Source organism: Mobula birostris, chromosome 15 (assembly GCF_030028105.1).
Source record: "Mobula birostris isolate sMobBir1 chromosome 15, sMobBir1.hap1, whole genome shotgun sequence".
NCBI lineage: Eukaryota > Metazoa > Chordata > Chondrichthyes > Myliobatiformes > Myliobatidae > Mobula > Mobula birostris.
In genome coordinates, this window is record NC_092384.1 from 34,029,960 (window position 1) to 34,056,285 (window position 26,326).

The 26,326-nt window shown below is 43.1% G+C and overlaps 1 protein-coding gene across 6 annotated transcripts in view; it reads right to left on the bottom strand.

Moving 5' to 3' along the window:
• The window catches only part of chd9 (chromodomain helicase DNA binding protein 9), a 275,269-nt gene that overhangs the window by 214,495 nt on the left and 34,448 nt on the right, over positions 1–26,326 (bottom strand). The window contains exon 2 of one of the 6 annotated variants that reach the window (XM_072279564.1): positions 9,351–9,485. The exons of the other annotated variants lie outside the window; for them this stretch is intronic. The gene's annotated coding sequence lies outside the window, so the exon portion shown is untranslated. The remainder of the gene's footprint in view (positions 1–9,350; positions 9,486–26,326) is intronic. 6 annotated transcript variants of the gene reach the window in all.

Below are 26,326 nucleotides of genomic sequence, written 5' to 3' on the forward strand. Positions count from 1 at the left end.
GGAAGGGCCCTTTCCATGCTGTGTCTCAATAAATAAATTAAAATAAGAAGCTGACACTTCATCTGAGATGAGAAGATAGTGAATGCCTGGAATTCCCCACCTGAGGTGGTTGTAGGCAGTCAGTTGCCAAGTATATTTAAAACAGGCTTTTGGCAGATTTAAGGGTTATCAATTCAATGCAGGGAAGTGACACCAAAGTAAAAGATCAGTCATGATCTTATTGACAGGCAGAGCAGGTGTGAGAGACCAAATAGCTCACACCTCTGCCATTACTTATTTTTGATGTTCAGCACAGATAAACCCAAGGATGAAAGTGGGAATAATTCACTCAGGGAATATATTGACTCAAGAGTAGCACCTACAGAAAGATATAAAAACTGCCAATCCTCAAGTGCAGACAACATTCCTGCACAAAAAAAAATCAGAAAATGATCCGACTGGAGAAGATTGGAGGAAGAAACCATTTGCCAGATTTATAATTTATTGATTTGTCTTCCACTGGTCATTAACAATTACAATGAAATGTTACAAGCAAAGGCAGATTTTCCATTTCAGAATTAGATTTAATATAACTAGCATATGTTGTGAATTTGCTGTTTTAAAACACCAGTACATTGCAATACATAACAATAAAAATCTACAAATTAAAATAAGTATATGTATTTGGGTTATGGGGCGTCGAGGGAGGGGTAGCACCTCTAGTGAAGGATCTTATCATGTCCATTCTGGGGCAGCTCACTCACCTTTGGTCCCCACCGGACATTCAGTCCTCACCATGGCTCCAAGTAGCTGTTTGCATGTGACAGTGGCCACATCTTGGTACACTACTTTGACAGGCAGGCTAAACCAGGTAAGGGCAGCCTGAACCAGGTAAGGGCAGCCTGCTTCCTCATATCCCGTTGACATGGGGACATGCTTGTCCTAGCAGGCGAAGTCTGCTCCAGCAGACTGGGTGGATGAGATCTACAGTGAGATCCAACAGCCAGGAAGGCGGTACCGCAATGCTCCATGGAGAGCGAAGGGCATAACAAGGTACAGAAGATGTCATGGTCATCCACTGCAACCAAAGAAGAGCCCAGTTTGTGATACTTGTTTATACCACTGGACCCGGACTTCTGAGGTCGAGAAAGTGGAACTGCCTAGTAAATATAACATTTATTTAAATATATACCAGGAAAAAAGAGCAGAACTAAATATAGTGAAGTCGTGAGTTCACTGCTCATTCAGAAATCTGTTGGTGGAGGGGAATTTATCTGTCATGGTCCTATACACATTATTGACTATGTCACTGGGAATTCAAATCATGCTAGTCACGTAGTCTAACTTGAAACTATTTTCAGTTGTATGTCGAGTAGTGAAGACTGAAGATTCATACTTAAATTGAAGAAACATTTGGTTGATGATGAATAATGATGAATTTCCATTAAAGGCCAATAGAAACAGAATCCTTCCTCCTCCTTCCTGAGGAATCAAGGAGTTCCAAAATTATACTAAATAAATCACCCCCAAGTTCCTTTGGAAAAGAGAAGCCTAGTTTCATTCTAGCATATATTCTAAACTTGAATATTAATTATTCTTGCACCTGTAATCTTACATCAATGCTTGATCTCTCTTCAAATTGCCTGTGGTTCTTGTCTGTACCAACAGAACTTAAACTAATAAACCATGTTGCACAAAGTAATAGAGTCCATTATATTGTTAATGTACCAGTTGTGAACCAGAAGTTTCTTTTTTTATATAATTAAGGTACCAAAAATACATAATCTAGAAACACTGGAAAACACCAACTGCTCTCAAAGAAATAAATCAGGTAAGGGGAGAATTAAGCGAATTGTTCTATATTAATTAGATTCTGCATTTGAAAAAGTAATATGCCCAAATGGATCTACATGACCAGTTTTTGAACAAAGTAATGTTTTTTTTCCTGAAAAAAGTGCAAAATATAAAAGTGAATTTAATATACCTAATCACTTGTAGACACACTCACCACTAGACTGCTGGATTGCTATGTGACTGCTATGGAACTCAGGTCTGACATAAATTGACAGATAATGCCCCTTGGGTACAAGCAGATGTTAAGACTTTGCAGACGGGAGGAGGAAAACCTGCACACTCAAATAATTGTCTACTTGTGTTCCATTCTCTTTGAAAATAAATATTAAGAACAAACATATTTTTTAAATAGTTTCATACTACCATCATGTTCACGTTAAATACATGTCCATCCAATCAACTTGCACAAATTTCCAGCATCTGCAGTTTTTCTCTGTTTGTGATTGGATGTCCTTCTAAAAATGGGTTTAGGTTCTGTACATTTCAATAGAAAATTGATATATTCAAATTACCAACCCATCATATGCAAATCCATGATTAGAGATGAATACTGCTTTAGTTTTCTTATGAAAACACACTGGAAAAGAACCAATTATGCATATGACATACCGTATCCACTGTTCTCACTTAGATCAAACAAACAATCAATCCCATTCCTAATCGCTTGTGATAAACAAAAGTCTGTGGAGCTGAAACCCATTTCATCACTAGCTCTACACATGTTGATTCACTAGATCTACTCTCATGCAGTGTTCTGAAACAGAAAACTCTCTCTGCACAGGCTGGTTCACAAGATCCAACTTCATGCAGATTCCTTCCCCCACCCCCTACCCCCAAACAGGAAGCTCTAGATTTGCTTTTGCTTCCAACTGCTCCAACACTCCAAGGAAAATATAGTGACCTGATTGTGCAAAGGGATATGGATTAAGATTAACTGTTCAAATCATCCAAACTAGTCCCCGTTAACTGTGCTTTATGACTAGAATTGCTGTGGACCCTCTGCACAAGCAGTAACCACAATTCAGTGTGCTTCTTTTTTTCCCCCACACATCTAAGTTGTCCATCTCTAATACAACTGCAAATTTTGCTCGTGCTTTACACTCTGTACGGTGATTCTCCTGCTTACGTGTCCAAGCATGTTAGTCAAGAGACTAAATTTCTTCCTTCTACTTTTTTCCCCAACCAGTAGGATTTCCTTTGCCTCTTCTTGCCATGTTATTAATATCATTTAATATTGATTGTAGGGATGACTTACAGCAAACTGAAAAACTTGAGCATGGAGATATTAAGAAAGAGGATGTGCTGGAGCTTTTGGAAAGCATCAAGTGGGATTAGTCACCAGGACAGGACGAGATTTACCCCAGGCTACTGTAGGAGGTGAGGGAGCAGATTACTGAGCCTCTGGCGATGATCTTTGCATCAGCAATGGGGAAGAGAGGGGTTCCGGAGGATTGGAGGGTTGAGAATGTTGTTCCCTTATTCAAGAAAGGGAGTAGAGATAGCCCAAGCAATTATAGACCAGTGAGTCTTACTTCAGTGGCCGGTAAGTTGATGGAGAAGATCCTGAGAGGCAGAATTTATGAACATTTGGAGAGGCATAATATGACTAGGAATAGTCAGCATGGCTTTGTCAAAGGCAGGTCATGCCTTACGAACCTCATTGAATTTTTTGAGGATGTGACTAAACACATTGATGAAGGTAGCACAGTAGATGTAGTGTATATAGATTTTAGCAAGGCATTTGACAAGGTACCCCATGCAAGGCTTATTGAGAAAGTAAGGAGACATGGAATCCAAGGGGACATTACTTTGTGAATCCAGAACTGGCTCACCCGCAGAAGACAAAGAGTGGTTGTAGACGGGTCATATTCTGCATGGAGGTCGGTCACCAGTGGTGTGCGTCAGGGATCTGTTCTGGGACCCCTACTCTTTATGAATTTTATAAATGACCTGGATGAGGAAGTGGAGGGATGAGTTAGTAAATTTGCAGATGACACGAAGGTTGGGGATGTTGTGGATAGTGTGGAGGGCTGTCAGAGATTACAGTGGGACATCGATAAGATGCACATCTGGGCTGAGAAATGGCAGATGGAGTTCAACCCAGATAAGTGTGAAGTAGTTCATTTTGGTAGGTCAAATATGATGGCAGAATATGGTAAGACTCTTGGCAGTGTAGAGGATCAGGGGGATCTTGGGGTCCAAGCCCATGTATACTCAAAGGTGCTGCACAGGTTGACCCTGTGGTTAAGAAAGCATACGGTGCATTGGCCTTCATCAATCGTAGGATTGAGTTTAGGAGCAGAGAGGTAATGTTGCAGCTATATAGGACCCTGGTCAGACCCCACTTGGAGTACTGTGCTCAGTTCTGGTTGCCTCACTACAGGAAGGATGTGGAAACCATACAAAGAGTGCAGAGGAGATTTACAAGGATGTTGCCTGGATTGGGGAGCATGCCTTATGAGAATAGGTTGACAACTCAGCCTTTTCTCCTTAGAGCGACGGAGGATGAGAGGTGACCTGATAGAGGTATACAAGATGATGAGAGGCATTGATTGTGTGGATCGTCAGAGGCTTTTTCCCCAGGGCTGGAATGGCTAGCATGAGAGGGCACAGTCTTAGGGTGCTTGGAAGTGGGTACAGAGGGGGTGTCAGGGGTAATTTGTTGTCGTCTTTTTTTTCCCTACAGAGAGTGGTGAGTGTGTGGAACGCGCTGCTCACGACAGTGGTGGAGGCGGATACGATAGGGTCTTTTAAGAGACTCCTGGACAGGTACATGGCGCTTAGAAAAATAGAGGGCTACGGGTAACCCTAGGAAATTTCGAAGGTAAGGACATGTTCGGCACAGCTTTGTGGGCCAAAGGGCCTGTATTGTGCTATAGGTTTTCTATGTTTCAGTCTGATCATCTGTAATCTTGGACACCATTATCAGAAATATCACCAAGCAGAAATAGTCATAGAATAAAACTTTGTGGGACGTGACAACTCACTTCTTATCCTTCTGAGAAAATACCCTTAATTTGGACACCGTAATACTCCAATCAGTTTCTTTTGTCACAGTTAGCAGAATACTGCTCCAGAAATAGAATCACAAGGTAATAAGGCACAGAAACAGGCCTTTCGGCCCAACTTGTGCATGCCGAACAAAATGCCCATCTAAGCTAGTCTCATTTTGTCAGAGTAGAACAGACAGTGTCAAGTACAACCTCCTGGAAACTTGTATACCTGTTCTGATGGCAGTATCAGAAATTATTTGCATAATCAAACAAGATTTAAGTTTCACACACATTTTCATGTCGTTTTTCAACACCTCCAATTTGATATACACACACACACACACACACACACACACACACACACACACAAAATACACTATTTTCCACTTAGTTCAGTTCATGCCTCCTTTAGCAATGACTTATCAGCCTAATCCCACACTATTTCTTAATAAAGTTTACCTTTAAGCCCTCTAGCTCCTCATCTGCATGATTCTCCTTCACAAAATCATCTGAATATTTGGGCGCAAACAACAGGAATTCTGCAGATGCTGGAAATTCAAGCAACACACATCAAAGTTGCTGGTGAACGCAGCAGGCCAGGCAGCATCTGTAGGAAGAGGTGCAGTCGACGTTTCAGGCCGAGACCCTTCGTCAGGACTGAATATTTGGGATCAACTTTCATTGGCACTCTGACAGATCACTCCGATAATTTTTTCCCACACCCTGGCAAATGATTCTCAATCACACAATGTCATCAACATTATGTTGATTAGATTTATTGCTGTCTACGGCGTCTTGACTTATGCAAATAAATTGTCATTCATGCCAATACAAGTTACTGATGGTTCAAAACACTTTGGATGTTTCTGACTGGCATAATAAAACTTCATACACCTGCAGCTTTATTGTAACAGCCAATTCAGGGAGAGAGGAACATACTGATTAAAACTATGGGCAGCCAATTGCTTCAAGACAGCTCTTACCATTCATCTGACAGATGTTGAAGGTCGGTGAAAGCCATCAGCACATAATTAGGAGCGATTATTTTCCCTATGGCAAAAGTACAACTGCTTGGAGGTGGCACAGTGACATAGCGGTTAATGTAACACAATTATAGCGTCAATGATCTGGGTTTAATTCCGCCACTGTCTGTAAGGAGTTTGCATGTTCTTCCTGTGACTAGGTGGATATCCTCTGGGTGCTCCAGCTTCCTCCCACATTCCAAAGATGTACAGGTAATAGGTTAATTAGCCACTTGGGTGTAATTGGGCAGCTTGCGCTCGTTGTGTTGGAAGGGCCTGCTATGGTGCTTTATCTCTAAAAAAATAAAAGTAAATTAAAACCTTCTGTTCTCATGGATGGCCAAAAATATGCTTCCTGATAAACAACCAGTGTTTGGGGTTCAGCTTCTTCTGCTCTCAAGGTGAATCAAATTGCATAAACACCTTCAAAAAGACCAGTGTTACTGCAGGTTTTAAGGAGCCAAGACACCTGGTGCCTGGAGTACCAAGGGTTAATTGGACATGCCTGTGAGCTGCACTCACTTGCACAGCATTGTCCATGGTTAAACCTGGATAACAGACAAGTGACCCGCATGCAACACCACCACCATCACATTCAAACACAGAATAAGTGCTGCTCACACTGGTTTCCTCTGAGGTTCTGGACTCAGTGTGCATGTTCACACATGTGTACAGTTCATCACAAGTCTTGTATGTGCTTGCAGAGATGAAACAGCCCTGCTGGTTCTTAGTGAAATCTGAAAAACTCAACAGCTCCAAAACAAAACTCAGGGTTTATATAAAGAATAGCAAAGAGAAAATGACATAATTACTCAGCATGTCAAGTAGCAACTGTTGAAAAAGTATCAGAATCAAGGTTTCAGGTCAATGTTCATCCATCAGAACTTATAATAGTTACACAAAATCTATTCAAAATCCCTAACTGTAGAAGTACAGCAGTGAAGAAATTCATTTTTTGGAATTTGAGTATTATTGACTGGCATTTATTGCCCTTCCCCAGTTTCCCTGCAGAAAGTGCTGGAAAGTCACCTACTCGATTCACTTCCGACCTTGCAGTAATGTCCAGAAGAGTCTTGCATTTTTTTCACCACGTCCTGGAACTGGATAATTGACTTCAAGCCTCTTGTACAAGGTACCGCTCCAAGCCTGAGAGTATTTTCCCTTTGGTTCACCTTGACATCAGTCATAACAGGCTCATTGATATCGCATTCAGTCAAGTACTGACTGGCTGTTAAGGGCAATCACTCTGACCTGTGATTCTTGATTCAGGTCTAGATTCAGGGCACTAGATTCAGCCCTGTGATTCTTGTTTGGTGTCTGAAGCCAAATTGTCCTGGCAAAACACAAGCTGGGAAGTGGGAAGCACATTACGTACTTATAAATGTCACTCTACAGTATAGTCACAACATTTTCTATAACTTTGCTGAAGGTTGGGAATAGGACAGCATGGTGGCAGGGAACCTGATTGGATTTGACCTGCTTTTCCTGAACAAGATATACTGGGGCAAGTTTCAACATCATCAGGTGGATGACAAACTTGAGTGTAGGTTTGCCATGAACGCTTAGAACTTCTCTTTTGAAGCTGAAGCTGGCCATTGCTTGGATCCTTTGTGGTGTGACTTTTATTCTCCATGTATCAGCCTATGCTTGAATGATGTACAGGTCTTGCTGCATACAGGATGGACTGCATCAATTACTGAGGAGCTGCACAATGTCCATTTCCTTTTGTGACCATAGGCACTTCATACCTTATGGTGGAAGGAAGGTCAATGATGAAACTGTTGAAGGTATCTGTGTCTAAGGCACTGCACTGGGGAACTTTTACAGTGACGATGTGGGGCAAAGCAACTGACTCCAACAACTATCATGAATGAGGTTCAGTTCCAGTCACTGGGGAACTTTGCCTTCAGTTTTACCAGAATGTCTCATTGCCACATTTGGTTAAATGACACCTTAACATCAGGTGCATCATTCTCACCTCACCTTTAAAATTGACCAAAGCTATAACGAATGGGCTGGCAAAAGTCAAACTGGGCATCTGCATGCTCCACTTGACAGCACCATTGATTACAGCCTTGTTCACTGGGCTGATGATTGAGACTAAATAGATGAAACTGTATTTAGTTGGATTGGATTTGTCCTACTATTTGTGAGTAGAATACACCTGGATAATTTTCCTCATTGTCAGGTCGATGCCAGTATTGTAATTTCACGAAGAACTAATACTAATTCTACCAAGCATTGCTTGAAGTTGGCCTATATTTCTTCAAAGAGAGGTGCATTCTAGGTGCTGCAGTTTTGAAAGCTATCCCAGTGAATGATGTAACATGGACACAGAAATTGCACATCAGGGGCAACAGATAGAACCTCAAACCTTCTGATGCATCAGTGAATTTAATGGTGGACTGGAGAAGAACTGCCTTTCTCCAGAGATAATGAAAATTCCTCAAGCATACTCTGCAGCAACAATCGGAGGAGACAGCTGTGGTTGAATTTTGTTTGATAATGAATATGTGAATGCTTCTCCCCCCCCCTTAATTAGAGAATACAAGTTCACTGTCATCACTGTTGATAGCACACAATGTGCCAGCACCCTTTCCAACTCGGGGGCGGCAATGCTCATCCTACAAATGCCCGCTGCCTGCCAAATTGGAAGTAAACCAACACCAACAGCACCCAAACAACAAGCAGTGCACTGCCAAATTTTGCAGCCAATGCTATTCTAAAGCTGCTTTAGGTGAAATGCAGTCAGGAGGCTCTTAGTTTGTTTAAAATTTCACTGATGGTGTAAGGACATAAATTTGCTGAATAAAATGAGAGCTTTTCTTCTGAATTTAAAATACAAAAATTCACAAGTAATGTAAATGACTATACATAACAAATCTATGACTAGTTTCACATAAAAATGTTGATAATGTAGGTTAGCTTCCAGAAAATGAGGAACAGAACATTTGATGAAGGGTCTTGGCCTGAAACATTGACTGTTTGTTTCTCTCCATGGATGCTACCTGACCTGCTGAGTTCCTCCAGAATTTTGTGTCACTCGAGAAAATGAAAAATTGATTTCAAAGAGAATTCACAACTGAAAACAAAAACAAGCCTTTGATGTACACATCAACAAATACACAGGTATCATATTGTAAGAGACCAGTTTTGATATTGTTCCTTTATTTCAAATATACTATCAGAGGTTAACTACCCCTCAAGCTTTTGAATAGTAGGAGGTACACACATTTTCACTTGCCCCATCACTGACATGTTCCCAGAACTATTTATCTCACTTTAAGAACTCTTTATCTCATGTTCTCATTATTTATTGCTATTTATTTATATTTGCATTTGTTTGGCAGTTTGTTGTCTTCTGCATTTTGGTTGATCTTTCATTGATGCTGTTATAGTTACCATTCTATAGATTTGCTGAGTATGCCCACAAGATGAATCTAAGGGTTGTATATGGTGACGTATATGTCCTTTGATAATAACATTTACTTTGAACTAGTACCTTGTAAATGGACTTTTTCTTGAGGTGGAGGAGGTGAGAGGTGATGAGAGAGAGGAGAGATCTGGAAGAGTCTTCATTCATGGTGGAAAAGCACACAAACTGTTTTCATTGGGAACAGATGGTGAACTGGGGCAGCTAGAAAATGCAGAAGAGATTCATTCACAAAGGAATCTTTTATTTATTCATCTTTTCCCAAGCTAATATCCAGGAGCTGCATTTTACTATCAAGTCAGAGTAGCATTTTCTAATGGACCAAAAATATTCTCTTTTTCCCCTCAAACACAGGATCTAAATATTCTCAGAATATGAATGAGCAGTTATTTATTTTATATTGAGAATTATTAAAACTATATCACTAAAGAGGTATTTGACATCATGTCTCAGATGATAAAATTCTTGGGTTCCAATCAATAGCTAGACTATTTAGCGTTGGTATTAATTAGTGCCCTCTGCCAGTACTACAGGTGAATCAGTATGCCAGTTACAGCATTACTTCACTACCACTGAAAGATGCAAGCACTGACATTTAATAAATTAATTTTGTTTCTATGTTAGCTCCTTTTAGGTCTGTTCACCACCAGGTACTCCAGCTCTTTTAGCAACTTACCTAATATTGCTGGAAAATTTAAATACAAAACAACTTAGCTGGAAATATGAAACAAATAGAAAGTATTGGAAAAGCTGAGCAGGGCAGGCAGCATCAGCGGTAGGAGAAAAAGGAAATAACACGTCAAGTTTACATCCCTTTGTACGTCTAGGCCTTTGGTCAAAATTTCACATTTAACCAGAAAAAAAATCATTTAGGAACTGCAAGCGTTCAAATGTAAAATCATGAAAACGTAGGTATCACAAACAAGTGAAAATCTGCAGATGCTGGAAATCCACGCAACACACAGAAAATGCTGGAGGAATTCAGAAGGCCAGGCAGCATCTATGGAAAGAAAGTACAGTTGACGTTTTAGGCTGAGACCCTTTGCAGGACTGGGTACGTCTATCACAGTGACAAACTGGGGGTTCTAAGTTTACTCCACAGATAAACAAGTTCTGGATTTGTACTCAAGATAATGAACCCTTACTTGCAGTCAAATAAATAAACGTTCTTGAAGAAAATCAAATCCTCTGTAAATCTGGTATTTATGTGATATATGCATATTCTGATTAAATAGATCATCTCTTGATGCAACAATATACAATCTCCAGATACAAAATGAAGCTAAAGTCTAACCATGTAGGCTGGGTGATCAAAACATGAACCCCCATTTCTTCTCAACATAAGAGATTCTGCAGATGCCGGAAATCTTGGGCAACACACACAAAATGCTGGATGAACTCAGCAAGTTAGGAAGCATCTATGGAGGGCAATAAACAGTAAATTTTTGAGCAGAGACCTTTCATCAGTTGTCCAGCATTTTGTATGCGCTCTCCGTCCCTCCTGAGCTAGTTGGACTCCAGAGCTCCAGAAATGACACAGCAATGGATTTCATTATCCCCAGGCTAGGAAAAGAAGATGAACTCTGTTCCCATATCTTAACATCTGTTAGAAACTGCAAAATGACATGTCTGTGCTTTGAATACGAACTTACCTCCCAATACAAAGTCCCTACTGCATACTTTAGATTTCAGTTTCACTAACTTCAGGAAAAGGTAAGCCAGTCAAACTTCTTGGCTAGAAGGCTTGATGTGTTAATTTCAGATTTTCTCATTGCACAACAGAAGTTGCACATCATCCAGAAGACTGGCCAACGTACAGAGGACACCAGACGTCTCTCAAAGCATGAGGTGCAGTGAAATAAATTGACTCGCTCACATCCACAGTGCTCTTTTCTAAACCACCGATGATTTTTGAACAAATCATAACCAATAAGACCCCTGCCCTTGGAGCATTATAACTCACTACAAGATGGTTTAATATCTGGGAACACACACACTTTCAAAAACAAATGCTCAACATTCCTCCCCCCTTCAGGGTACAGTCCTCTTTTTAAAACACTCCAGCTGCTAGTTGTGCTGCGTAATCATCTAAAACAAAACTGAGAACATAGAATTTTTAGGCCAATAGTTAGATATGAAGCACTTTTAACACAAGCACAAAGTCTGAAGGTTTCAGTCACCGTGGATAGGCTCTTGTCACACCTTAAACTTCCTGGGGAAATTTCATTGCTTTTTATTATGGGCTGATAAGTGCAAATCAAATCAACACACACACCCTTTAGAAAGATCAACAAGATCAACAAGCACCCAGAACCCCCTCTCTACTGGGAAAAGCCTCTGGCCAGGTGATTGGTGCTTCGGTGATAGAACATTTAGGAACAGGATTTTACTTCCATATACTTTTGGATGGTTATGGATAAATCTGAACCGGCGGGGGCGGGGGGGGGGGGAATGGACTAAAATTAAGGAAAACCTACTAACAACAGTGTTCAGCAGGAGCTAGCGAGAGTAGATTGGTAGCAGCTGTTACTGGTTAATTCTACATCTGACATGTGGAAGTTGTTTAAAGGCCAGATGGTCATAATTCAGGAGCAATGTTCTTGTGAGGGTGAAAAAAAGATAAAATGGCAAGATTGTGAACCTTGGATGATGAGATGTTGCAAGTTTGGGGGAGAGAGAAACAAAGGAAGCATATGAAAGTATCTGAAATTGGTCAGAGCTTTTGAGAAATATAAAAGGAAACGGAAGAACGGGGAATTAGATAAGCTAAAGGTGGCTATGAAATGTCTCTGGTAAATTGGAATACAGGGAATTAAGGGATTTCATATATACATTAAGAATAGGAGGGCAACTAGGGAGAGGGGTGGACCACAAAGACAAAGAAGAAGATTTATGCAGGAGAAGATTGAAAGTGAACAAAATACTAACTAAATGAACATTCTGCCATTCTGCATCATTCCTCATTTAGGTGAAGGACCTGGAGTAAAGTGAGATCAAGGAGGATACTTTCAGGAATCTTGATATCAAGAAGGTGGTAGTTTTGGGGCTCTCGAACAACATAAAGAAGGATATGTCTCCAGGCCCTAATGGGATCTCTCCCCGGTTATTGAGAGAGGCAAGAGAGGAGATAGCTGGGCCCTTGACAGAAATATTTGTATCTTTGAGTGATAAATGAGGTTCTAGAGTACTGGAGAATAGCCGATGTAGTTCCTCGGAAATGATAGGCCTTAAATGATGATGAATCTTACATCCGTGGTAGGGAAACTATTAGAGAAGATTTACTCACATCTGGAAACGCCCAGACTGTGTTTTGGAGATGTCAGCATAGCTTTGTTTATGACAGGTCATGTCTTACAAAACTAATAGAGTTTTTTTGAGGAGGTGATAAAGAAGATTTATGAGGGAAGGGAAGTGAATATTATGTACATGGGATTCAGTAAAGCTTTCCACACTGTCCCTCTTGGTATGCTGATCCAGAAGATTAATGCCCATGGGATCCATGGAGACTTAGTATAGATAATATGTAGTGGTGTTATTCTGACTGAAAGCCTGTGACCAGTGGTGTTCTGCAAGGATCAGGGTTGGGACCTCAGTTATTTGTACTATCTTCTATTACAATTCAACAAAAATGTAGGTGGATTGATTAGAAAGCTTGCACACAAAACAAAAAATAGGTGGAGTTGTGGATAGTGAGGAGGTCTGTCAAAGGACCAGCTGAAAATGTGGACACACAAATGGAAACACGAGAAAATCTGCAGATGCTGGAAATTCAAGCAACACACACAAAATACTGGTGGAACGCAGCAGGCCAGGCAGCACCTATAGGAAGAAGTACAGTCGACGTTTCGGATCGAGACCCTTCATCAGGACTAATGGAAAAAAAGATAGTAAGAGATTTGAAAGTGGGAGGGAGAGACCAGAAATGATAGGAGAAGACAGGAGGGGGAGGAATGAAGCCAAGAGCTGGGAAGTTGATTGGCAAAAGGGATACTTGGCTGGAGAAGAGGGAGTATCATGAGACGGAAGGCCTTGGAAGAAAGAAAGGGGGAGGGAAACACCAGAGGAATATGGAGAACAGGCAAGGAGTTATTGTGAGAGGGAAAGAAGGAAAAAAAATTAAAAATTAGGGATGGGGTAAGAAGGGGAGGAGGGGCATTAACGGAAGTTAGAGAAATCAATGTTCATGCCATCAGGTTGGAGGCTACCCAGATGGAATGTAAGGTATTGTTCCTCCAACCTGAGTGTGGCTTCATCTCGACAGTAGAGGAGGCCATGGATTGACATATTGGAATGGGAAAGGGACGTGGAATTAAAATGTGTGGCCACTGGGAGACCCTGCTTCCTCTGGCGGACAAAGCGTAGGTGTTCAGCAAAACGATCTCCCAGTCTGCGTCGGGTCTCACCAATATATAGAAGGCCACACCGGGAGCACCAGACGCAGTATATCACCCCAGCAGACTCACAGGTGAAGTGTCCCCTTACCTGGAAGGACTGTCTGGGGCCCTGAATGGTGGTGAGGGAGGAGGTGTAAGGGCAGGTGTAGCACTTGTTCCACTTACAAGGATAAGTGCCAGGAGGGAGATCGGCGGGAAGGGATGGGGGGGGAACGAATGGACAAGGGAGTCGTGTGGGGAGCAATCCCTGCAGAAAGCAGAAAGGGGGGGGGGGGAGGGAAAGATGTGCTTGGTGGTGGGATCCCGTTGGAGATGGCAGAAGTTACAGAGAATTATATGTTGGACACGGAGGCTGGTGGGGTGGTAGGTGAGGACAAGAGTAACACTATCCCTAGAGGGGTGGCAGGTGGATGGGGTGAGAGCAGATGTGTGTGAAATGAGAGAGATGTGTCTGAGTGCAGAGTTCATGGTGGAGGAAGGGAAGACCCTTTCTTTAAAAAAGGAAGACATCTCCTTCATCCTGGAATGAAAAGCCTCATTCTGAGAGCAGATGTGGTGGAGATGGAGGATTGAGAAAAGGGGATATCAGTCCATGGCCTCCTCTACTGTCGAGATGAAGCCACACTCAGGTTGGAGGAACAACACCTTATATTCCATCTGGGTAGCCTCTAACCTGATGGCATGAACATTAACTTCCATTAATGCCCTCCTCCCCTTCTTACCCCATCCCTAATTTTTAATTTTTTTTCCCTCTCTTTCCCTCTGACAATAACTCCTTGCCTGTTCTCCATCTTCCTCTGGTGCTTCCCTCCCCCTTTCTTTCTTCCAAGGCCTTCCATCCTATGATACTCCCCCTTCTCTAGCCTTGTATTCCTTTTGCCAATCAACTTTCCAGCTCTTAGCTTCATCCCTCCCCCTCCTGTCTTCTCCTATCATTTTGGGTCTCCCCCTCCCCCTCTCAAATCTCTTATACCTCTTTTTTCCATTAGCTCTGACGAAGGGTCTCGACCCGAAACGTCGACTGTACTTCTTCCTATAGATGCTGCCTGGCCTGCTGCGTTCCACCAGCATTTTGTGTGTTATACAAATGGAAGATGGCGTTTGATCTTTGGGTATTCCACTGCCAGAGGAAAGTACAGTTAATGGCAGGACCCTCAGCATCAACATACAGAGGGATTTGGGATGATTTGCTCCACATTTGGAGCACTGAGAAAAGTTCTCAACACCACATTACAGGAAGGATATGGAAACTTTGGAGAGACTGCAGAAGGGGATCACCAGGATATTACCAGGATTAGAGAGCATTAGCTCTAAGGAGAGCTTTAAGAAAGTTGGATTGTTCGCTAAGGAGCACTGGAGACTGAGTGGTGAGATTGTAGAGGTATGCAAAATAATAAGGGGCATAGATAGGGGAGATAGTTAGATTTTTGTCCTCCTTACAGACTGTCAAATGTTAGGGGGCATAGGTTGAAGGTTAGTGGAAGTAAAGTTGAAAGGAAATGTTAGACACAAGTTATTTTATGCAGAGAGCGTGGCAAGTAGAAAGTAGAATCAATAGCAATATTCAAGACACATTTAGACGAGCAGGGAATGGAGAGATATAGACCAAGTCCAGGTATGTGAGATTAATTTGGATTGGTTTATCTTGGGTCAAAAGGCCTATTCCTGTGGTATACTGTCCTATGTATTTGAACCTTACCGGCTTTATATGTACAGTGCATCACGACAGTTCAAACCCACTCATTGAGCTGAGACATTAACTCCATTTCTGTTCCCACAGAACACTGTCTGACTTGCTGAATATTTCCTGCCTGCTTTTATTTAATGCCTGACCTAATCTTATTCTGCATCTCAGTGCATCCATAAATAACTTGGAAAGTAAACCTCTACACAGATGCTCCCAGGTTCCAATATTTTTCATCCAACACTATAAATCTCCTGGCTATGTGTTCTCTGCTTCGGCATACATGTGAACAATGGACTCACACGTGGACGAAGCCTTCCGATTATCCTCAATGGATAATGAATTCTGATACACAGAAGCAGTACAAGGAGGAAGAAAAAAATCAGTCAATAACCTCAAACATAAATTCTTATTCTTTTTTGGTACTAAGCAAACGAAAGCCAGTTTTCTCTGCAAATGAAACACAACAGCAAAATCACTTCAAATCACTCCAGAAATTCAACAGTGTGTTTGCATGAGTCAAGTATTTCCAACAGATTCAAGATCACTATAGCCATCAATACAAAGATCTGCAACTTCAATTACAGACTCTGTTGTTGAGATTAAGCTCATGAACACACACTACACTAGCTTCAGGTTCCTTCTACCATTCCTCATTTGTGCCCAACTTCAGCCTGCTTTGTTCAGGAGAAATAACATGTTCTACTTTCATTTTAGGTTCACTCAGTTAAACTTGGTACAGTACTCACATACTGCCTCCAGTTTCTGTCCAGTGCCTGTAGCTCTTCTTGTTGAGACTCAAAGTTCAAATCAAATTTTATTATCAAAGTACATAAATGTCACCAGAACCCTGAGAATCATTTTCTTATGGGCCTACTCAATACATATACAGAATAATAACCATAACAGAATCAATGAAAGACCACCCAATTCGGGTGTTAAACCAGAGTGCAGAAGACAACAATTTGTGCAAATACAAAAAGAAATAATAATAATAATAAATAAGCAATAAATAATCGAGAACTTGAGTTGAAGAGTCCCTGAAAGTGAGTCCATTGGTTGTGGGAACATTTCAATTGAAGATGGGACAAGTGAAATTGAATGAAGTTATCGCCTTACGTTCAACAGCCTGATGGTTGAGGGGCAATAACTGGTGGTGCGAATCCTGAGGCTCCTATACCTTCCTGATGGCAGCAGCAAGACGACAGCGTGTCCCAGATGGTGGGGGTCCCTGATGATGGATGTTGCTTTCCTGTGACAGAATTTCATGTCGACGTGCTCAATGGATGGGAGGGCTTTACCCCTGAGAGACTGGGCAGTATCCACTACTTTTACGAGGATTTTCTGTTGAAGGGCATTGGTGTTTCTATACCAGGCTATGCCGCAGCCTGTCAATATACTCTCTTCTACACAACTATAGTAGTTTGTCGTAGCTTTAGATCTCATGCCGAATCGTTGCAAACTCTAAGTAGAGGCGCTGCATTGCTATCTTCCCACTTGCACTTCTGTGCCTGGCCCAGGATGTGGAGGAGATGTTGTTGCCAATCCAAACTGACTGGGGTCTGCAAGGGAGGAAATCCAGGATCCAATTGCACAAGGAGGTATTGAAGCCAAGGTCTAGGAGCTTATTAATTAGTTTTGAGGGGATGATGAAATTGAATGCTTAGCAGTAGTCAATAAAAGAGCAGATTAATGTATGGATCTTTGCTGTCCAGACGTTCCAGGGTTGTGTGAAGAGCCAATGAGATGGAATCTGCTGTGGACCTGTTGCTCTGGTAGGCAAATTGGAGCAGATCCAAGTTGCTTCTCAGGCAGTAGTTGATATTTCATCACCAACCTCTCAAAACACTTCACCGCTGTGAATGTATGCAAGTGCTACTAGGCAATAGTCATTGAGGCATGTCACCATGCTCTTCTTGGGCAATGGTAGAACTGAAGCCTGCTTGAAGCAGGTGGGCACCATATCACCATATGGTTAAATATCTCAGTGAACACTCCAGCCAGCTGATCAGCATAGGTACTTGTGCCAGGTACCCCATCTGGGCTGGATGCTTCGAGGGTTCGCACTCCTGAAGGTTGCTCACGCGCCAGCTTCAGAGACTGAAATCATAGGATCATCAGGGGATGTGGGAGTTCCTTTGTGATGGTTCCTTCATGGTTTGATGGTCAAAGCAAGCACAGAAGGCATTGAACTCTTCTGGAAGTGAAGCCCTGCTGTCACCTATGTTGCTTGATTTAATTTTATAAGAGGTGATAGTATTCAAGCCCTGCTACAACTGTCAAGCACCCTTTGTTGGTTCAAGTTTGGTCTGGAGTTGCCACTTCACCTGTTAAGCGACTTTCTGGAATCACTTCTGGATCTCCTGCATCTTTCCTGATCACCGGACTTGAATGTCTCTTATCTGGCTCTTAGCAGATTGTGGATCTCATGGTTCATCCAGGGCTTCTGATTGGGGAAGACTGAACGATTTTGTGGGGACACAATTGGCTACAGTTGTTTTAATAAAGTCTGTTACAACAGATTCAGATCCACAGATGAGTCCTCAAACACAGCCAAATCCACTGACTTGAAGCAATTGTGTAGCACCTCCTCTGCCTCCCACGGCCACCTGTTTTGACGTCCTAAGCTCTAGAGTTTGCTATTTAGCCTCTGCCCATATGCAGGTAAGAGGAGGACAGTCAAGTGATCCGTTTACTGAAATATGGTCAGGGCATGGAATGGTAGACATTGCTCATCCTTGTATAACAGTAGTCTAGAGCATTAGACCTCTGGTGCTATAGGTTATATGCTGATGGTCAATGGGCAGGGTTTTCTTCATACAAGCCTGGTTGAAGTCTCCGGCTATGATTTGAAATGCATTAGGATGGTCTGTTTCTTGTTTGAAGATGCCATCAAGCAGTATTGTGAGCACTTGATTGTAGTTGGCCACTGATGGTATGTAATCTCTGGTGAGGATCATGGATGAGAACTCCCTAGGTAAATAAAATGGACAGCATTGGACTGTTAGGGGGTTCCAGATCGACAACACTGCCACATCGGAGCACCACCGAGAGTTTATCATGAAACACACTCCTCCACCTTGTGCCTATTCCAAATCAGCAGTTTGGTCCATTTGGTGAATCGAGAAGCCTTCCGTTTGACCACTGTATCTGGCATGCTGGAAGGAAGTCACGTCTCAGTCAAACACAGAATACACCAGTCTCTCATTTCTCTCCGATACAGCAGTCTTGCCCTCAGGTCCTCAATTCTGTTCACCAGCGACTATGTATTTGGCAACAAGATGCTGGATAGAGGGGCCAGTATCCTGGTTTGGAGTCCCCACACTCCCCCTCCCCCAACCTCGCATCAGGCGACGACAATGAACTTTCGTCCACTTAAGGCGCTGCAGCTGTCTGGTCCGCCGAGTCCTTCAGACAACTGTGAAAGCTATAGATCATCAAGTTGATTTCAAAGTACATTGCTTAGAGGGAAATTACACGTTGCAAATTGCAGTGAGACTAATTTAAAAGAGGTACATATACTTAAAAGTATATTTAGAGCTATTGTCCGCAGCCCACAGAATGTTGCCAAGGGTCACTAGCACCAACCAGCACCATTTTATGCTAGACTGGTTAGTGAATGGAAATTCCTCAAAATCAACGTAGAATACTCTGGCACTTCAAGTGGCTCCGGCATTGTAAGGCAGTATTGGCTGTTTTAATCTGTAACTACACTGCACCAAATGCAAAAAGACACAGAGACACAGAGCAATACACCACGTATACAGGCTCTCTGGCCTTACCAGTCCATACCGCCCACCATGACCATCCAGCTAGTCCCAATTTCTTAAGCCCCACCCCTCTGGATCTTTCTATCCCTGTGCTTCATAAATGATACTATTATACCTATCTCAACCACTTCTTCCAGCACCTCATTCTATACAATCACCACCCTCTGCATGAAAAAGTTGTCCCTTGCCTCTCCTTTAAAACTATGCCCCCTAGTTTCATTCTCCCCTACCCTTTGGAAAACGCTGTGACAAATCTCTCATAATTGTAAAGACAAGACATAGGAGCAAAATTAAGCAATTGAGACTGCTGCACCATTCCACCATGGCTGATTTATAATCCCTCTCCTCATTCTCCTGTCTTCTCCCCGTAACCTTTGACACTCTTACTAATCAAGAACCTATCAACCACCATTGTAAATATACAGCCACCTGTGGCAGTGAATTCCACAGATTCACCATCCTCTGGCTAAAGAGATTCCTCTTAATTTCTGTTCTATGGGGCATCCTTTTATTCTGAAGCCTTGCCCTCTGGCCCACTATAGGAAACATCCTCTCCGCACCCCCTGTAATCTGGCCTTTCAATATTCAATAGGTTTCAATGAGATTGCCCCTCATTCTTCTAACTCCAGCGAGTACAGGCCCAGAGCCATCACACACTCCTGATACATTCACCCCTTCATTCCCAAGACCATCCTCGTGAACCTGCTCTGGACCCCTCTAATGCCAACACATCCTTTCTTGCATTAAGGACACAGAATTGCTCAGAATACACCAAGTGTGTTCTAACCAATGTCTTATAAAGCCTCAGCGTTATATCCTTGCTTTTATATTCTAGTCTCTCCAAAGGAATGCTAACATTACTTTTGCCTTCCTTACCACCAACTCAACCTGCAAGTTAACCTTTAGGAAATCCTGCACAAGGACTCCCACGTTCCTTTGCACCTCAGATATTTTACTTTTTTTCTCCCTTATTTAGAAAACAGTCTACACCTTTATTCCTTCTATCAAAGTACATGACCATACACTTCACTACACTATATTCCATCTGCCACTTCTTTGCCCATTCACCTAATCTGTTTAACTCCTTCTGTAGACTCACCGCTTCCTCAATACTACCTGCCCCTCCACCTTTCTTCATATTCTTGGTTTGGGCCAACTTTGCTATCAATTCAAATCTTTGCTATATAACATGAAAGGAATCGGTCCCAACACCACCACCTCTGTAACTCCACTAGTCATCAGCAACCAGCCAGAAAATGACCCCTTTATTCCCATTCTTTACTTCTTCCAGTCAGCCAATCTCCTATCCACATTCCTGTCTTTTCTGTAACAATTTAACTTTCTTAAACATTTCCATAAATATAAAGTAGACACAAGGTATTGAGGTTAAGAACTAGAACTACATTGATCCTCACTCCTGTGCCTTGTCCTGCAACTGCAGATCGTGTCACTGTGATATAAAAAAACTCAAAGGAGAATTCAGAGTGTACAATAGGTCTCCTGACAACAGTTTTGTTCTCTGCACTCAGTCTTACAGGCATCCTCCAGTATTCGGCAGGATGGCTCTCTTTGCTATAGTCACAAAAAAACTACAGCACAGAAACAGGCCGTTCGGCCTACCTAGTCTGTGCCAGACCACTTAAAATGCCTATTCCCATCAACCTGCCCCTCCATGCCCCTCCCATCTATGTACTCTTAAATGTTAAAATCAAAATTGCATCCACCACTTGTGCTGGCAGCTTGTTCTACACTCTCACCGCCCTCCGAGTGAAGATTCCCCTCACATCTCCCTTTGACATTTCATCCTTAACCCATGACCTCTAGTTGTAGTCTCACCAAACCTCAGTGGAAAAAGGCTGCTTGCATTTACCCAATCTATACTCCTCAATTTTTGTACACCTCTCCCCTCAATCTTCCACGGAATAAAGTTCAAACCTATTCAATCCAGAAGAAAATGGAGCCAGCAAACAACATGACCAAGAGTGATATTCTGCAGACGGTTCACAAAACTAATACTTTCGTATCTTTTTCTTTCAGATGTGGTTCTGCTGCTGTTGGAGCCATGATCTACACTTTGGTGGTGTAGTTTCGGTCCGATAGAGTGACCTGGAGCTTTGCTATCTCCGAGAGGATTCGGTGGGGTGTGTGGCGTGAAGCCAACGAGGCTGGAGACGGAGCATGTGCCGTGATCAGTTCCGTTGCTTGCCAATCAAAGCTTCAAGGAAGACTGAAATCAGCGAGAATCAGAGCAGAAGGCGAGCGGGCGGGCGTTCAGCACTATTTATCTGTGTGTCTCTCCTTGCTTGCTGTTCACGGAGGAAGGTGTCTGTGTATGACGGTTTCTCTCCCTCTCGCCCTCTGCTCCTGGAGGAAAATGCCTGCATACGGTCTCTCCCTCCCTCTCACTCGATGCTGCCAGAGCCCTGGGTCTCAGGCAGGGTTTAATCAACAAGGTTTGTGGATTGGACTCTGTAGCTGACAATATGATGCCTTCCTGGTTGCTCCTTTTTTTTGTTGCTGTATTGCGATTTTGATCGGGGCGGAGGACTGCAGATAACACAGCCTGGTTTGCACTGAACTGAATGTACCTGGACTCCTTTGATGACTTTGTGGATTGGTGTTTTATATTGTGTTTTTTGCTCATTGACTTTTTTTTGCCATTTGCATGGATTTTTTTGCGCGTTGGGTGTCTGATGGCTTTTCTTTGAACAGGTTCCATGGTCTTCCTTGTTTCGTGGCTGTCTGTGGGAAAACCAATCTCAGAGTTCTATACTGTATTCATACTTTGAACCTTTGAATGTTTCCTTATAACTCAGGTATTCCAGTACCAGCAACATCTTTGTAAATTTTCTCTGTACTTTACAATCTTACTTACATCCTTCTCGTAGGTAGTTGACCAAAAACTGCACAGAATACTTGAAATTAGGCCACACCAACATCTCATACACAACTTCAACATAACATCCCATCTCCTGTACTCAACAGTTTGATCTATGAAGGTCAACGTGCCAAAAGGCTTCTTTACAACCCTATCCTCTTGTGACGCCACTTTCAATGAATTATGGACCTGTATTCCTAGATCCCTTTGTTCCACCGTACTCAGTGTCCTACGGCTCACTGTGTAAGACCTACCCTGGTTGGTCCTCCTGAAGTAGAACACCTTCACACTCATCTGCATTAAATTCCATCTGCTATACTTTAGCCCATTTTTTCACTGTCCACTGCACCCCCAATCTCGGTTTCATCCACAAATTTGCTGCTCCAGTTAACCACTTTATCAACCAGATCGTTGACATAGATAACAAACAACACCAGCCCAGCACTGATCCCTGCAGCACTCCACTAGTCACAGGCCTCCAGTCAGTGAGGCAACCATCTACCACCACTCTCTGTCTTCTCCCAGAAAGCCAATGTCAACTCCAATCTACTACCTCATCTTGAATGCCAAGCAACTGAACCTTCTTCACCAACCGCCCATGGGGGACCTCATCAAATGCCTTGCCGAAGTCCAAGTATGGAATATTCACTGCCTTGGCTTCATCAGCTCTCCTGGTAACATCCTTGAAAACCCTACAAGATTGGTTAGACATGACTTACCACGCACAAAGCCCAGCTGAATATTCCTGACCATACTTTGTCTATATATCTGGCCGTTTAGAATACCTTCCAATAACTTTCACACTGCTCATGTCAGGCTCACCAGCCTATAATTTCCTGGTTTATTCTTCGAGCCTTTCTTAAACAGTGGAACAACATCAATCCTTTGGTATCTCACCTGTCGCCAAGGATGATTAAACATCTCTACTAGGGCACTTGCAATTTCTGCACTTGCCTCCCACAGGGTCCAAGGGAACACTGTCAGAACCTGAGGATTTGTCCACCCTCATTTGCCTCAAGACAGAAAACACCTCCTCCTCTAATCTGTTTGTGTGGCACGTGGCCAAGTGGTTAGGGCGTTGGACTAGTGATCTGAAGGTCGTGGGTTCGAGCCTCGGCCGAGCCAGCGTGTGTGTCCTTGAACAAGGCACTTAACCACACAATGGTCCAGTCTACCCAACTGAGAATGGGCACTGGCAAAAACGCCGGGGGTTAACCTTGCAATAGACTGGTGTCCTATCCGGCAGGGGTCTCATACTCTCAGTCGCTTCATGCCACGGAAACCAGCATAAGTACTGGCCTAATGGGCCACAAGGCTTGTGACAGACTTTAATCTTTGATCTAATCTGTATAGGGTCCAGTCTTTGCTGCTACTTTGCCTCACTTCTATAGACTCTGACTCGCGAGTAAATAGCGATGCAAAAAAATCCATTAAGATCTCCCCCATCTCTTATGCTCCACACATGCATTACCATTCTGATCTTCTGAAAGACCAACTTTGTCCCTTGCAATCTTTTTGCTCTTAACATATCTGTAAAAGCCCTTAGGATTCTCCTTCACTTTGACTGCAACCTCATGCCTTCTCTCAGCCCTCCTGATTTTCTTTTTAAGTGTTCTCTTGCATTTCTTGCCTAATTTGTTCCTGGCTGCTATGGCACCTCCTTTTTCCCTAAACCTGGGCCTCAATATCTCTCAAAAACCAAGGTTGCTTAAACCTGTTATCCTTGCCTTTTAGTCCAACAGGCACATACAAGCTTTGTACTCTCAAGATTTCACTTTTGAAGGCCTCCCACTTACCAAGTACGCCTTTGCCAGAAACAAGCCTGTGAAAACTCACACTTGCCAGATCCTTTCTGATACCGTCAAAATTGGCCTTTCTCCAATTTAGAATCTCAACCACAGAACCAGAACTATTAGTTTCTACACTTATCTTGAAACCAATGGCATTATGATCACTAGATGCAAAGTGTTCCCCTACACAAACTTCCGTCACCTGCCCTGTCTCATTTTCGAATAAGGGATCAAGTATTGCACTCTCTCTCATTGGGAGTTCTATGTACTGATTAAAGAAACTCTCCTGGACACATCTGACAAACTCTAACCCAAACTCATCTAGTCCTTTTACAGCATGGGAGTTCCAGTCAATATGTGGAAAGTTAAAATCAGCTCCTATCACACTTTATGTTTCTTGCAGCAATCTGTGATCTCTCTATAAGTGTTCCTCCAAATCCCTCAGACAGCTGGGTGGTCTGTAATATAGCCCCATTAACGTGGTCATACCTTTCTTATTACTCAGTTCCACCCATAACACCTCACTAGACGAATTCTCCAGTCTGTCCTGACTGGGCACTGGGGTGACATCTTCCCTGACTATTATCGCCAGTGCTCCCATTTTAACCCCTCCCACTCTTATCACATCTTAAGAAACAGAATCCTGGAATATTAAGCTGCCAGTCCTGCCCTTCCTGCAACCAAGTCTCACTAAGGGCTACGATATCATAATTCCATGTGTTGATCCATGCCCTGAGCACATCTACAATACTTCATGCATCAAAAAAATATGCAACTCCAAAAATTAGTCCCCCTATGCTCAATCATTTGCTTCCCGATTTTGTCCGAGATCTTAACACCATCTGCCTCTACAATCACTCTACTATCTGCTCTGGCACTCCAGTTCCCATCCTTCTACAACTCTAGTTTAACCTAACCCCCCCCCAACCCCCCACCCCCCAACCATGCAGTACAGGCAAACTTTCCCACTGGGAAATTAGACAGCCTAGCTGCAAACCGCTCTTCTGTACAGGTCCCACCTTCCCTGGAAGAGGGCCCAATAATCCAAAACTCTGAAGCCCTCCATCCTACACAAGCTCCTTAGCCACATGTAAAACAGTATGGTCTTCCTATTTATGGCCTCACTACGACGTGGCACATGTAACAATTCTGAGATCCCAACCCTAGAGTTCCTGTCCTTTAACTTGGCACCTAACTCCCTGACAACACACACAAAACGTGCTGGTGAACGCAGCAGACCAGGCAGCATCTATAGGAAGAGGTACAGTCGACGTTTCGGGCTGAGACTCTTCGTCAGGACTAACTGAAAGAAGAGCTAGTAAGAGATTTGAAAGTGAGAGGGGAAGGGGGAGATCCGAAATGATAGTAGAAGACGGTGGGGGGGGGGGGGGAGAGATAGAGCTAAGAACTGAAAAGTTGGTAGGCAAAAGGGATACGAGGCTGGAGACGGGAGAGGATCAGGGGTCGGGAGGCCTAGGGAGAAAGGAAGGGGGAGGGGAGCCCAGAGGATGGGCAAGGAATTATAGTGAGATGGATAGTGGGAGAAAAAAAAGACAGAAAAAAAGGGGGAAAAAACAATAATAAGTAAATAAGGGATAGGGTATGAGGGGGAAGTGGGGCATTAATGGAAGTTAGAGAAGTCAACGTTCATGCCATCAGGTTGGAGGCTACCCAGACAGAATATAAGGTGTTGTTCCTCCAACCTGAGTGTGGCTTCATCTTTACAGTAGAGGAGGCCGTGGATAGACATACCAGAATGGGAATGGGATGTGGAATTAAAATGTGTGGCCACTGGGAGATCTGCTTTCTCTGGCGGACAGAGCGTAGGTGGTCAGCAAACCTAACTCCCTGAACTCACTTTGCAGAACCTCATCCCTCTTCCTACCTATGTCATTAGTACTGACATGGACCACAACCTCTGGCTGGTCACCCTCCCACTTAAGAGTGCTAAGGATTCGATCCGAGATGTCCTGGGCCCTGACACTCACTCATTCACAGAGTTTCCGTGCTGTTCCCCAACTAAGAAATCCCCCATCCACCACACCTCATCTCTTCACCCCCTCACTTTCCTTGAGCTGCACAGCCAGGCTGAGTGCCCGCGACCTGACCAGTGTGACCTTCCTCCGCTAGGCCATCACCCCCAACAGTATCTAAACCTGTTATTGAGGGGGATGGCCACAGGGGTACTTTGCACTGCCTACTTAACCTCTTTCCACCTCCTGACGGTCACCCAGTTTCCTGTGTATGCACCGTGGGTGTAACTACCCCTCAACAGTTCCTATCTATCACCCCCTCAGCCTCCCAAATGACCCAGGGTTCATCCAGTTCCAGCACCAACTCCTTAACGTGGAGTGTCAGAAGCTGCAGCTGGATGCCCTTCTTGTAGGTGTAGCCGTCAAGGATACTGGAAGTCTCCCTGCCTTCCCACATTCTCCAATTATCCTGCCTGACATTTCTACTGCTCTAACTGTGCAATTAAAAAGGAGGAAACAAATAAACTTAAAAAAAAAGAATCTACATACAGCTTTT